Genomic DNA, 12,718 nt, shown 5'->3' on the forward strand with positions numbered 1-12,718 from the left:
ATATTCTTGTTATTTGGTCTTAATATTTGTTCCTGCATGCAGGGGAGGAACAGGTACCAAGCTGAGTCGAGGCGTTTGTAGAGCCTGGAGCACAAATGCAGTGAATGTTGCAATCCTGGGAGTCAGACTGGAGTTTTCTGTTCACATTTGGGTTGCATTTATTATGCTATTACTCATTTAGCCCCATCTTGTTCGTTTTGGCAGTATGGGACCCCTGCAGTAGTATGCTGCTTCCCACAAACCTCAGAGGATGGGGTTAGGTGAAGCTGGTGGCTTTGGGTGATGAAAGGCCAAGCATTTGGGAATGTTGGGAGCAACACTGTGTTAGTTTTCCTGAATCAGACAGGGGTTGGTGATGCGGGTGCTCTGAGCCCTGTGTGCTGCACCTCCTCCCCCCCATCCCAGGACTGTTGTTGGCTGTTGCACCTGGCTGAGTTCAGTCTTTCTGCAGAAGTTTGCTCCTCCAAGGTATTAGATAAACTCTGTGCTATGGTTTTTCTCTCTCTCCTCCCTTTGGTAAACACAAGCAAACACAGTTTTTGTTTTTGTTTTCCCTTCGAGCTGCAAACTCTTCCAACCCAAAGCAAACACTGCGACTGGGTGGTCGGTGGCATGTAGCATTGGAGCAGAGCTGGGGGGTAACAGCACGTGTCTGCCTGGGGTTTCTTGTCTTGTTTGTGAGTCCTTCTGATCCCTTAGCAGCAGTGAGGGCGGAGCTCAGCCTTGCTGTCTGAGCTGCATAAACTGAAGTACTGTAACTGTGAGACCCCAAAATGTGTTAGTGTAGCAGATGTTTCATTTAGATGAGCTCAGAAGGACTTTCCAGGAGGCCAGCTAATAGGATACATTCATAGCCCTAGTGTAACAGAAATACTGTAGGTACATCTCTCCTGCAGCAGCGCCCACATTCCTGGGGTGAAAGCCCGAACAAACAAGACTTGTTTGGTAGCAAACCAGTCCTGGAGATTTCTGGATGTGATGGTTCTAAATGAAAAAAAAAAAAGCTGTGAGGTTTGACCCATGCCCCCATGGCAGTGAGTGGAGAAGGAAGGGATGGGAGATGGAGTAGAAAGATGTTCAGCATTCAAGCACCAAAGCCATGAATGTTGAGCTCTGTTGGCTTACTGAAGTTCACATGGTCTCATCCTCCAGTGCTGGTGCCTCTCAAGCTCCTAAACTGGGAATTAAATGGATTGATTAGAATTCAGGAGTGTAAAAACAAGGGTACAGCTCTGTAAGTTCATTTGACCATTTGATTATAGCTTGCAGCAGCTTCTTCCAGTATTAGTTGTGCATAGAGAGGATGCCTTTCTGATGCTACAGAAAGAAAAGGAAACCATAGGCTGTAGTGGAAGGTGGCTGTTGTGACTGATGGCTGGGGCTCTCTGCAGAAAAGCCATGGGAGCTCAGAGCTTTGCTGCTGTCTGGGCTGTGTTCTTCTGGTGCTGAGTAGCCCAATCTCAGCTTTAGCAAGAAGCTGGGAGGAAGAGGATGGAGAGAAGGAAGAGGGGTTGCAGCAGTGGGCTCCCATGAAGGAGTGTGTGCATGTGGTGTTCATTTAAAACAGGTTTCTTTTACAGGAGGTGCATAATAATGCAGACCTGAGATTTTATCTTGTGTTTAGGATTTCTAACATAGCTAATGGCAGATCTGTAAGTGATAGCAGCTTCTCTAATGATCGATGATTTTCTTTTTTTTTCCTGCCTTCCTATCTCGTCTGCCTGCTGTGGATGGTACATACTTTACAGGGGAAAAAAAATCCTCACTGATAAATTAAGATTTGTTTAGCCACCTTCTCTTTGCAGCTATAGCTTACTGCTTTCATCTCCACTGAAGACCTTTATCCAGGAGCAGAATATAAATCTTCTCTACCTATGATTTCATAACTTAAAGAAATACAGCCTGAAACTGTCTGGGTAGGAAGTGGGAGTCCGTGCCAGTGCTCCTATGCACAGCAGAGTACCAGTAGCCTCTGTCCTTTTAATTACTGCTGGAGCAGCCCCATGTTACCAAAATCACAGCTTGAAAGAATTAAAATAGTTTATCTTAGATAATACAACGTGACCTACAGATGAAGGCCTGTAAATAAACCAGTATTCTACTCAAGAAAAGACCTTCATTGACTATTATGTGGGTAATAAATCTTTCATTTTCTCTTAAGAAACAATAATTGCAGAAGCTTCAGCTGCAATGTACTGCAGACAATAAATGCCTGTCCTTCAGCACATCATCAGCATCTCGGTGATGGATGCTGGTGTGCACTATAGCATCAAGATCATAAAAATACTGTTGGTAGCACACACTGGCAGCCCTTCCTTTAAGCCTTGGGAGTACAGGTTTGGATAGTGCTCTGTGTATGCAGGAACACATTTTATTTGTCACACTTCCTTTTTGTAAGATGTTTTTGCTGATGGGTTCCTGGTGACTAGCAGTGAGCTTCGAGGAGATAAGCTCCTCTCCTCAGCAGGTATGGAGCTGCCTCAGCACTCCCAGCAAAGTGGGCTGACCTCTTCCACTGCTTCACTAGCAAATCTGAGCAAACAAACCCAAGTGGATCACTGGGAGCCATAATCCCATTTCACAGCATAGAACTGGGCCTCTGCTGTTCTGGTACACAGGGCATTTTGTGGGGTTTTCTTTGTTTTTTATTTTTGATCACTCTTATTTGTGCAGCTGCTGCTCACTCTGTGGAGGACTGGGAGGATCCAGCAGTTCTTCCACGACACTGCTCGGTGTTCCCAAAAATGGTCTGCAGGATTAGTCACAGATAACTGTTCTCAGATTTTTCCCCCCTTACCTCAATGCTTTGTAACCCCAGATGAGCTTGGTGCCAATGGAGGGGCTTGGCCTGCTGTCTTGAGAGGCTGGTGTTTCTCAGAAGGCTCAGGTTGATCTGCTTTCATTGTAGCATTATTAATTACAGCAAGCCTTTGATTCACCCAGAAGTCAGAGCGAATCGGGGTCAGGGTACCGGGCTGTGTGTGCTGCCTGCTTTGCCTGCCAGGCCCTAGCACAGGCTTTTTCCATGCTTGAGACTTGAAACCATCTCAGTAAACATCTCAGGGACGTGTGTGCCTCCGCCTGGGTCATGCCTGTGGTTCTGGGACTTTTAAAAAGACTGCATTTGGGCAAGCAGGTGCTGTGCTGTGACCCTGAGCCTTTCTCTTGTTCCCTCTCTTGCAGGTTGCTCTTAAACAGCCCCACGTTGGGCATACAGGAAGATCTACAGTGGTTTGAAGTGAACAGCAAAATAAGCAAACATCCAACTCTTTTCTTTAGTAGTAGCCACATTTCTTCTTTCCCTTTACTCTTTAATGGGGTTGTTTCCAGTTTTTTGATGTCCTGGTTTTGTATTATTATTATTATCATTACTTCTAATCTTTCCCTAAATGAAATTGCCCTAGGTGCAGGTTCTAGCTTTGTGGTGGTCCTATTTGGCAACCCAATTCCCTGTTGAAACTTGTTGACAAATTACAGCGTTTAACTTGCAGCATCCTCTGTTTGCCATAGACCAATTCACATAGAAGTAGAAAACCCAACGTTCTTCTTTAACTTCCTCTGCATGGGAAGCTGTGCAGAATATGAAAGCATAGCAGATATTCCTAGGGTGTGGGCACCGAGAGCAGCTCGCTGTGCTCTCACGGGAGCCACACTGAGTGCTCGCTGCATCCTCTGCTGTCAGTGCTGGCCTCTGGTGCTCCGGATCCTCTCTCTGCTTGTCTTCTGGAGATGGAGCTGACAAGACACTCTTGCAGCTGTTGGTTGAACCCCAGGCTGAGCTGCATTGTTCCCCACAAATGAGCGGAAGTAACTTGCTGAGACGGGTCCCTAAATAATTTACTTTAGGAGGAGCCCTGGGAAGCAGAGTGGAGGGAACTAGGGCGCTTCTCCTGCACAGCAGCGCCTAGAAGAACATCCCCACTTCTTTTTCAATGGTAAGAACAAATTTTGCAGGCTGTCTTGATTTCTTCCAGTGACTTTTCTGGTCCGTTTCATATTACCCAGTGTTTTTCTTCCTGTCTGGAGCAAAATCTGGTCTTGCCTTCGAGGCTGGTGATAGATGAGCTCCTGGCATTTCCTGAGATGATTCACTTCATGCCATGTTGATGCATTTAGGATGGCTTTGGGCTCTGTGGTGGTTTAATGATTAACTGGGCATCTTTCTGAAGGGGCTTTCAGTAGTGAGCTCTCATGACTTTTTTTGCTGTTTGAACAATTGAGATGCAGTCTTGAGAAGCCTTTGTTTGTGGAAAAGGGAGCTTTGGGGTCTCCTTACTGCATGAGTTAGTCAGATAATGCCCAGCGGGCTGTAGCTGGAGAAAGCACAAATACATGTGGTTAAGTCCTGGGACTGAGATTCAAAAGCTGTATGTTCCCACAGTGCCACGTGTTTTCAGCGTGATCTGCTGGGCTTTCTGGGCTCCATTGACTCTCTTGTAATGGCAGCCATATAGGAACATTGCTCGCTTTCTCCATTCCTTGTGTTATGGATGCCAAGCCCCCTGGCTTGTCCCTGTGAGAGCTGCCCGGCGGTGTGGCCAGGCTCTGGTGTGTTTTGGTGCTGTGCATCCTGGTGTTGTGGGACAGCTGCACAGGCAGCTGGCTTCTACCCAGTCAGCTTTGCTCTTGCTGCCTGCTTTGAGAGCAGCTAGAGATGGTATCTGAGAGCAGCACGGGTGTGAAGAGGAGCACACAGCAAAACCCTGACTGTATTATTTACACTTTTCTTGTCCTTGTTAATACCTTAATCCTGAGATTGAGGTTCAAACAAGAACTTCCTAAAAGATTACTGGGTTCTTTTTCTCTTGTAAGCACAGCACGTATGCGCTAGCTGCTGTAGAAGTTGGGAAGCAAATCACTGTGATGAATCACGGTTATTTTCTCACATTGGTAGAGGAGAATCCTGGAGTGTGTTCAGATGTTTATTTGCAAGAAACAGATGGACGGAAGGGACCGCAAGTGGGATTGGTGTTCTTATATCACCCTGAAGGAGAGAGCAGTCTCCTCCTCACTATTCATGGTAGCAGAGAGTCCTGGGTGTATCTGTATTATTACAACAGCAGATTGAAATGCTGTGAGCGGAAGATGAGGTTGGTGAATGCCTCCTAGAATTCAGATACAATCACTCCCATATCAGCACTGCCCTTGTTTTTATGAAAGTCTGAATTTGAAGCTAGTTGGGTGGTGGTAGAGCCACCAGCAGTTCCACCTCTCTGTGCTGCAGAAGTGTGTGTGCAGCTCTTGCTGCCCATATCTCTTCCGTGGCAGATGGAGCAGCTCGGGGAGGGGTTGGACCTGGAGATACCATGGGGTGAGAGCATCCATTGTAAGAGCCAATGTCATAGTGGAGGAGATCCTCCTCACTGACCCCGGAGACTTGATGAGCCACTGTACCTTTTGAAGTACAGTCTCATTGGTGCTCGTTGCTTGCTTGTAGACCGATCAAAAGTGAAGAGCAGCATGGAGTGGTTGTTACACTCTTGGTGATGCTGTTGTACATAGCTGCTGTTTAAGCCAGGGATCAATGCTGTACAATCATGGACTCATTAAGAGTGGAAAAGACCACTAAGGTCAACTTGTCCAACAATCAACCCGGCCGCATTTGGCTTTTTGCAGCTCCCGTTCAAAGATACCAATCTCACACCAAAACAACTTAAAATAGATGAAAAAAATCTGTTGTGTATCCTTAGGGGAACAGTGGGAGAAGCGTCTCCTGGCCCTGACAGCAGCAGAGCTTAACTCCAGCTGCCTGGAGCTGGGATGAGCCCTGCAGCACCCAGGTGGGTCTGCATGGAGCAAATGCCATTGCATGGGATTAAAAAAGTGGAACATAGGGCACTGTGGTTTGGTCAGTGAGCTCAGCAGATGTGAGTAATGCCAGCTGAGCAGAGAAAGTGCTTTTTTAACCTGAGCTCTGATTGCCTTTTCCGCCTGAGATAGGGCAGTGTGTAAGCATGAAAAGGACATCTCAAAAAGCCACAGCCACTCGTTCCCCACGTTTGTGTAGCTGGGGATGAAGTGCTCTGACCAGCTCCCCGCAGCTGCGTGCAGGCTGAGTGCACAGGAGTGTGCCTGAAGCAGCTCCCAGTGCATCCCCTTTGCTCTGCTGCATGCACAGCCCACAGCAGGTCAAAGCAGCAACTGCAGAGCAGTCAGCCTGGCACGAAGAGCACAAGGCTTTCCCAGCGAGCACGGCTGTGCATGACATGCACTCTCAGCTATGCTTCCTGATGCTTGGCCCTTGCAGCCAGCAGATAAACTCGTGGCTTACAGTAAAGACAAACAGCAGAAGCACTCCTGTGAGTTATCGTGCATGACATTATTGCTGTGATGAAGTGCCCTTCAAGGATGTTATCGCATCATTTTGCTCCGTTATGAGGTGGTAATGGAGGGCTGTGTGGGGATTCCACCTTCTTGCATTGCACGATGAGCTTAATGGTTAATTCATTCTTTCCCAGGCTGATAAGTCGTGCTAGAAGTCTTCAAGACCTGTAAAATTAGCAGTAAATTTAAGCTGTATGTAACGTTGCGAGTATATAGAAGTAGTGTTTGTTGTAGCCACGGTGGACAGAGGAGAAGTCAGGTTTGGAGGAAGAGATGGCTCTTGGGAGAGCTGGGAGAGCCCCTTGCTCACAGCATGGAGCTGTGGGCAGTGCAGCAATGGGCTGCACAGTGTCAATGGGAGCTGGGATGGATTGGCAGTGTGCCTGCATCCCTGCACTGCTCCCACAGCGGATGATGTGCAGGTGTCCCTGGAGGGGAGGGCTCCACTTTCCCGTTGGCCATCAGCGTTTCGCTTCCAGAAGCGAATGTTTTCTGCCAGAAAAATGTTCCCAGCTATGGGTTTTTTTTTTTCGGGTTTTTTTTTTTTTCACTCTGGCTTAAGGAAACACTGTGCCTTTCTTCTCCCCGTGTCCCAGCTGGTGCCTGCCCTCCCTGTGCACACCAAGAGTTCCTGCTTAGTCACTGAGTGGCCAGTCAGATGTTCCTGGTCAAAACTGGTTTATATTAGAGGAAAAAAGAAGTATATACTTTTATGTCATGTTTTTGCTTTGTTTTGTTTTTGTTTTTAAGCCTTCTTTACTCAGTGCAGTATTGCAGTTGAGCATGACAGGGAATCTCCCAAGGAAACAAAGCTGCTGCAACCTCTGTGTCTTGGTGAGACTCTGTCTCCAAAGCACAGAGGGTTCCAGGCAAGGTGCAGATCCCAGCCAGGTGTGATGAGAGCAGAGGGCTCTGGGATGGGTACTTGCTGCAGGTTTTCCAAAGCCAGGTAATCAGAGCAAACGAGACCCTCATTACTGCTGCTGATGAGGGAACAGCTGCAAACACTAAACTCAATTAGATTATTGAATATCAAAGAATTAATATTTATGAGTCACAGAAAATAGGTTTCATAAGCAACGGTGCTTGCTTCTCTTTACCTTCCTAATCAACAAAATAACTCTTTTTTTTTTTTTAGTAAGATGTTTAAAAGGCCCTGCTTGCACCACTTATTTAATGGTCTGTAGTGAGCCTTGATGGGAAAGTGACCTAGTTCAGGTCCCCAGAGGCGACTGCAATCAAAACAGTTATGAGCAAAATACTTCTCTTGCCATATGGCAGTTTCAGGCATTGCACGCACATGTGATCCGTGGCTGCTTTGTCCAGAAACGGTGAGATTTCTGTTAAATAAATACATAGAGCAAAGCAAAAGAGGAGGTGTTTCCATTCTCGGTGATCTTCCCTGTGAACTGGCTGCTAAATGCTTGGCTGCTGGGTGGCAGTGAGCTCTTCCACTGAGCACATTTGCTCTGCAGCCTGCCCCGGATAATGTGCTTTGGGGAGCTGAAATTCTCCGATGTAATCGAGTCAGTTTTGCAGGTGCAGAGCACTTACTTTTTCCTTATAAGCCCAAGCAGAGATTTAATTGCTGCTCTTCAGAAGTGCAAAACAAGAGAATGTAATAATTAAAGCTGTCAGGGTGTCCTTTCTCTTATGCTGATGCTGATATTAGCTGGTTTAAAGCCTATTTTTAACCTCTGCAGGGTTGAAGTCTTGCTGTGTATTTTCAGTCTGGGTTTATTTGTTTCAGACTTTGCAAATTTTCAGTAACCTAAACTGGAAGGGTGGGGTGGGGGACATCAAAAGAGGAAGGAAGGAGGAAAAATCAAGCAAATGAAATGCAAAATATGTCCATAAATTATTTCCACCTCACTGTGGATTTTGTTTGCTTTTTACGGGCCTGCAAAATCCTCCCTAACTGGAAGCCAAAAAATCTCAAAACACAAAGCGCTGAGCGCCTGGTAAGATAAATATTGTTTTAGCTTAGCTTCAGAGAATGCCCTGGGTACTGCAGGCAGCAAGAGGGCCATTTTTCTGCTTAAATAGCTCTGGTTTTAACCAAGTTCATCCCGTGACCCCTCTGGGAGTTATCTGTAATGTGACTGGAAATGAGGTAGTACGTGCAGTGCCAATTCAGTATGTGTGTATATACATATGGTGTGTGTGTATAAGTAGATGTAAGTATATAGGATGTATATATATATATGCATAGGGAGCATGGAGGGTGAGTTTGGGTGTAAAACAGTCTGTGTGCTCCTATAGAAGCTCAGCTTCCATACATGCCATCAGACTTTGTCCTGAAGTAGGCAGAGCATGCATGGTGATGGGCAGTGTATCGCCTGCCCTTCAGGGCCCACTTGTCCTGGGGAGCACAGAAGGTGATGTTTCTGGAAGTGCTTTTCAAGTTTCTGGGCACAGAGATCTGGTCCCTCCCTTGTCCTGCTGGTTCCTCATGAGTGGGTTAGAGCTGTTGTGCTCTTACTGGCCCTTTTCTTATGCAAAGTATTGACATCCAAAATATGGATTTCTAATCCTAAAATTACAACCTGCCCCTTCATCACTCTAAATCAGTTAGTTAATCTCTAAATAGTTCCCCAGCTCGCTGTTAGTCATGCTATTAAACTCTCGACAAAACCTTTATCCAGGCATTAAAGTGTGACTGTTAAATACACCTGCTGTATTACTGGGCTGGCTCTGAACCTGGAAACCCCAAACAAGGACAGAGCAGCATTTTTATGAGCCAGCTGCTCGTCATGTTCCCCAGCACCAGCATCCACTGGCAGAGCCTTGGGTTGGGCTGTTTGGAGACTTAGGAAAGAGAAGCTGGGAAAGGGAATGAGAGGTTGCTGGATGTGGTTCTCTGGTTGTCTTGATTCCACACGCAGTGATCCTGACCTTATTCATATATGGGCAACGATGAGACATTGGAGCCCTGGTAAAGGATTGGTGTAAACCTGACCTGAGGGCAGAACTGGGCTCAGAAGTTCTTCCCTTGAGGCTTCCCAAGGTGTAAGTCTGAATTTTTAAGCATAGTTAAACCAGAACCAGGTTCTCCCCATGATGAGAGGTCAGTAACTCAGCCATGATGGGTGCGAGCTGTTTTTCTGGAAGCTTGATTTGCAGATGGTTTTGATATTACCTTCTGTTAAACAGCAAGTGAGGATCGTGCTGTTAAGATTCCTTATTTTTCTTGTTTCCCCAGTACTCAGGAAGCAAACAGTCATTTTAGCAAGTACCAGAACTAATAAACCTGGTTTCCTTTGTATTTATGTCCCATGGTTGATTGAATACTTTCCTAATTAAATTAAGTTTCTATTATATCTGCTTATACCTATCGTCTCTCCCTCTGATTGCTTCCCTGGCAGCACCAAGGCTGCTATAATTGACTGGAGATGCTGGCCAATGGGATTAAAAGCTGTTGGAGGCACTGGAGAGCGGCCGACCTTCGTCCGCCACCCAGCTGCCCGCTGAACTTAGTTATCTGTGATCACCAGCTTCCTGAATGCGGTCTGTACTCAGAAAATGAACTGTGCCTTGAAAGCCCACTGCTGCAGGCCCTTGGGGTCCCTGCACTGGGGTCTTGATGTGTGCATAGGGTGCCCTCGTTGCCAGGAGCACTGACCTGCTGCCACAACCTGCTCAGGTGCCCAGTCCCAGAGGCCTGTTGCTGGTTCTACACCTGAAATATCAATTTATTTCTTTTTTTCCCCTTGAAACGACGATAATCTAAGAAAAAGGGGTTGTAATGCCCTTGGAAGTTGCTCTTGCAGTTTGCTCTCCTTTAAAACACGTCAGTCCCCAGAGCAGAGTGGTGGCAGTGCTGTTTTTCTTGCTTAAAAGGATGCGTTCCTGTTTCCTGCTTTGCGCCGGAGCTTTTGGTGCAAGTGTGTCTAGTGCGAGGTTGAGAGGGCTGTATCCTGGGGCACAGCCAAGAAAACAAGTTAGCAGGCTGAAGGGCGGAATGAGATCTTCTTCAGTGTGTTACAAAAACGCCAAATCCTGACAAGGCTGTAATTCGGGATGGAAGTTACATTTCACATGTTACATTGCTTGCTAGATACACAGTAACCTGGCCTGACTGATACCCTAGTGAAGGTGTTACCATGTGAAGTCTGGCTCAAGGGTCCGCTGCCATGCTCAGTGCTTTCTGACTGTGAAATAAAACAGCAGTTTGCAGACAACTTCAGGACTTCAGTAAAAAGCAAATTACCTGAAGAATGGGAATCTATTTATTTTGTGCCCAGTGCCGCGGTAGGAGAAGCACGAGTGGGGGTAAGGAGGAATTTGCTCTTCGGTTTCATGTCTAGACTGGGGCAGAGCCCTCCTGTCATCCCTGCCCATCCCACCTGTGGGACACCGCGGCCCTGCTCGTGGTGTGGGCAGGGACTGGGGTCCACTGGGAACTGTGGGAATGAAGAGGAGATAACGGGGAGAAGCTGAGTGCAAGAAGGGGAGGAAGAGGGAAAGAATGCAAATAAACAAGAGAGGGGAAACGGGGAGGAAAAATAGGGACAGTGCAGGAAGGCAGCAAGAAATGGCAGGAAGCGGGTGCTCACAGGGCTTCGAGAGCAAGAGAGAAAAGCAGCTGTCAGTGAAACAGTGCAGGAAGCCCGAACTTGTATTTTTAGGACTTTACTATAAATATTGGGTCTGGGGGAGGATGGAGAGAAACGACTGCTCTTCCCACCGCCGTCTTCTCTGCCTGTCTTTGTTTTGCTGTGGGTTGTTCTCCTCCCAGCTCTCCCTGCAGGACAGGAGGCAGTGAGGTGGCACGTGGCCCGGCCGTTTGTTCACAGCCGTGTGCCACATCAGCAGCCTGGTGACCCAGGGCCGGCGTCGCCTCATGCGAGGAGATTTTCCTGTGTGTTTCTAAGTAAATGTTTGCACTTCAAGAGCCACTCATCTCTCAGCACAGGGCAGGAGAGCAACCGCTGGTTAATCTAATTTGCATTAAATAGTTCAGGAAAACATGGTGCTTCCGATGGAAAGGACGGCTGCATTTGTGACCTATTCACTACGCTTGCAGAAGGAGAAATGGTTTCAGGTTTCCTTGAAGTGTTTTCGTGCTGCCCAGGAGTTTCAGAGGAGATAGAGATCTTCTGTTGTCACATTGGGTGTTTTTCACTTCTGCTTCCTGACTTGGTTCTTAGCAGAACTGGGACACGTTTACAGTAAATCGCAGCGCTGCACGGTGTTTTCACTGAGGCAGGATTTAGGAGCACTTCCAGAAGATGGCCCCCCTGCCCCCCAGCAGCACATAACTCACGGCTGTGAGTAGGGCTCCCATTTGCTATCAGCATCAGCCTTTACCAAATTCCTGGTCCTTGTGGTCCGCTGATCTCTTATACTTTAAGATCTAGAGGGAACAGGAGAGGCACTGCAGCAGAAATGTCAAGGGGTGTGTGCGGGGTGAGTGGTAACGGGTTATTGAAATCTCTCATCTGAGAGATACTGGGAACTGCTGCCTTCAGGGAATTCTTCAGCCCATCTCTTTCGGAGGAATTTGGAAACATGGAGGAGGGAAACAAAACGGGAAAGCTTAGAAGAGTAAAGAGGAGGAAAAAAAGAAAAGAGACTTTTAACACTTATAGCTAGCCCAGCTCAGAGATTGGTGTTTCAGAAGTTTTGATGAGGGCTCATTCTTTTGTCTGAAATTACTCATGTTCCCCTTTGTTGGAAGCAATGGAGGCTCACAGCTTTGTAGGCAGTGCTGATGAGTTGTTCCTCCTGCAGCCGTTCTGCACAGCCACTTGTGCTGCTGATGTTGCCAGTGACTGCACTCCGCAGTCACATCGCTGCTGTGAGCATTAACCACCATTATTCACCTTAATTAAATTGCCAGGATGGGTCTGTAATGGCACTGTGGGCCCTATGGGGCGAGCTTGGTTGGAGGCAACATCCAGAGAAACTGGAGTGAAGCTGGGCCAGGCAGCTCACCGGTGGAAAGCAGGAGGGGGTCTGAATTAGGGCAGAATGTCTCATGTGTGCTTATTCCCAACCTGACATGCGGGTGTAGTGTGGAGTGCCCAGATGAATGCAGATGAGTTGGGTGCTGAGGGGGAGCAGAACTGATCCATCGGGTTGTTTTGTTGTACATGCCCTCTGCTGTCTGCTCTGCGCTTTCCGTCTGACTGATGGGATGGCAGGTGAACTTAGAGGTGCATTGCTGCCTATGCTGAGCCCTGAGCAGTGACTGTCTTGCACTGCCTCATATTAAGATGGCACTTGTGTCTGACGGTGTTCGTGTGCAGCTCTGCAGGACTTGTAACATGGCACAAACCTCTGTCTTCTCATTTGCCTGTGCTGTGCTTTGCATGTTAAAAGTGTGTATTCCTGTTTGTTATGAACTCATCTTTGTGATATGAAACAAGTGTCTTTTAGAGGAGCTGTTTTG

General features: G+C 47.2%; 1 protein-coding gene across 4 annotated transcripts in view; it reads left to right on the plus strand.

Moving 5' to 3' along the window:
• The window catches only part of TNIK (TRAF2 and NCK interacting kinase), a 135,500-nt gene that overhangs the window by 40,581 nt on the left and 82,201 nt on the right, over positions 1–12,718 (plus strand). The window lies entirely within an intron of this gene.

Source organism: Cyrtonyx montezumae, unplaced genomic scaffold (genome assembly GCF_038088225.1).
Source record: "Cyrtonyx montezumae isolate F1298 unplaced genomic scaffold, pur_monq_1.0 scaffold_5, whole genome shotgun sequence".
Taxonomy (NCBI): domain Eukaryota; kingdom Metazoa; phylum Chordata; class Aves; order Galliformes; family Odontophoridae; genus Cyrtonyx; species Cyrtonyx montezumae.